Below are 2673 nucleotides of genomic sequence, written 5' to 3'. Positions count from 1 at the left end.
AATAAAAAAAAAAGTGAATCCATTACACCCTACTTTGAGCCAAACAGTGAATTCATTGAAAACCTTGAAGCCCTTAAGAAAAACAAAATACTCCCACACCTTAGGAATAGGAGAGTAGTAAGATTGATCATAAGAGGAGAAAAATCTTAAGTTTGGGGTATTTTGGGGTGATCATCGTTGCTGAGCATATGGATAATTGTTGCATGTTATGGTTGTACCACTGTGGCCATTAGTCAATTGTTATTCAAATCAAAAAGAATTTCAAAAATAAAAAAAAGGATGAGAAAAAAATAAAAAAAAAAAAGAAAAAGAAAAAGAAAAAATTTCAAAAATCAAAAAGGTGATCAAAATATGTGAAAAGTGTGTTGTATGAACTATATGCTTTAGCTGAAGGTAGTATCTTGGGACTTCTGGGAATAGAGAAAGGAAGAGGAATTATACATGGTGATCATTAAGACTTGCTCTTCTACTCCTATGGTGTCATTTGTTTACCCAAAAAAACCAATTTCTTTTGTTAGCCCAGCCACATTACAATCCATGAAAGACCTTGTGATCTATGCATGATTATGTGACTGTTTGAATTTGATTGAGATGAAAAACAAAGTTGACTTGTGTGATTCATTTGTGTAAATTTGAGAGATTCCCACCTAAATACACTTGTGTTATGAGAGAAAACACTGATATTGGTGAGGAAGAGGTTGTTCACTAATTTTCATTAGTATCACTACCATGCTTGTTAACCCCTTTGGGAATTGTTGCAATACACTCTTGATATCAAACTGTGTGGGCAGCATATTAATTGGTTGATCAAGTGTCAACATTTTCTGGTGTTCAACTCTTGGAAGACATGTATGGCTGTTTTGAGTGATTACCAGTGTTCAAATCGTGTTCAATTAGGATAGTAGGTTGTGTGTTAACTTAGTTGCTTTATTTTTCTTTGCTTGAGGACAAGCAAGATCTTAAGTTTGGGGTATTGATAAGTGCTAAGATTTCATTAAGTTTATGGCCTAATTTGGAGCACTTATATCCATTTTCTTTACTTTAGATCTTGTTTTTAATTCAAAACATATCTAAATTGTTAGGTGATCACATTTTGTCTTTGAATCATGTTTTTAGGTAACTTACAAGTATTTGGGTGTTGTTTTGTAGTTTAGGAGAAAACTAGGAAAGAAGGAAGGAAGTCAAGTACAAAGTGGTGAATTCGAAGTTGAAGGAATTTTTGGTTAAGTCCCCAGGCTAAGCCTCAGATCCACGCTTAGCCTTAGCTTGGCAGAGAATCACTAAAACAAAAATTCAATCCTCACGCTGAGCGTGGAATTGAGGCTGAGCGTGGGAGTCCCAGAACCTCATTTCACTCTAGACCTATCCTCAAGCTTAGCATGGTTTCTCACGCTTAGCGTGGATTGTGCTGACATGTCATTATTCACATAAGACAAAAGCTTTTATGACCTAAAAGTGGGATTTTCGAGGAGAGAAGAAAAGGGGTTCATTCTTGGAGTTTATGTGGCGGCTGGAGAGCTCTGGAACCTTCAAGATCAAGCTTCTTCCTTTCTTCATCATTTATAGAGTTCTACATGTCTATGTGTAGCTAAACTCACCCTTGTTGGGGTTTAATGTAACTAAACTCATTCTCATGTGTAAACTCTAAGCTATCAATCTAAGTTGTTATTCAGTTTTATTGTTCTTTTTCTGTGCATAATTCTTGTTATGGCTTGATCACCCTTAACTTGAACTTAAGGTTTTTAAGAGATTGAGAAATGATTTTAAACCTTTGACTTGAAATAGAGCAGCTAATGGTGCTTATTGCTAGAGATAGAGTAAATGTCATTGGTCTTTCTTAAGCTCTTATTTTTAAAGATGGTTTCTTGGTTAAACTATACAAGAGATTGATAGTTTAAGTTAGCAACTTAGATGCCAACTTGTAAGAGATTAGGGTTGGTTACTTTTGAGAGTGATTGATAAATTCTGAATAATAACTATTGTGAACTTAATGATAAACATGAGAGGAAGGTTTAGCGAAGTCAAACCCCAACAATTTATTAATATTGCATTTTAATCAAGTTTTGCACTCTAAGTGTTTACCAAAATACTAAAAAGAATTGTTATTGCTTGTTTACATTATTTACTGCAGCAAATCAAACTCTTATTGCTTTTTGGTAGCTTAGTTAGTATAACAAGTGAAATTGCAAAGTGTTGCGCAAGTCCCTTGGGAGACGATACTCATACTTTCATTGAACTACTTATACGATTTGGTACACTTGCCAAGGGAGATAACAATATACAACTAAAAAATGTTTTAAATACAAGGGAGGATAAGCTTAATGGATAGGAAGCAAGGGTTGTTCTTGGAGTCCCTAGCAATAGCATGAACGACTAGGTTTGTTTGCCTTCTTGTAAAGCCAACATGGTAGAGTGGCAACAACCTAAGTATGTTTATCTAAAATGTTTCCATATTTGATGAGGTCTGGTGCTTCTTGAGATATCTTATCTACTATATATTTACAATCACTTTCGATGTGAACATTGTGGTGTTGAGATGATGAAGATGATAGGACATCTTGAAGACTCCTCAAGATTATTTTAGTTTTGATGATGTATTATACAAAAGGATATTATATTGATTGTAATAGATATAGGCTTGTGTTTGTGTTTGTTTATGTTTGATGATGATGA

Source organism: Cajanus cajan, chromosome 2 (assembly GCF_000230855.2).
Source record: "Cajanus cajan strain Asha chromosome 2, NIPB_CcT2T_4, whole genome shotgun sequence".
NCBI lineage: Eukaryota > Viridiplantae > Streptophyta > Magnoliopsida > Fabales > Fabaceae > Cajanus > Cajanus cajan.
Note: the sequence above shows the minus strand (reverse complement) of the source record.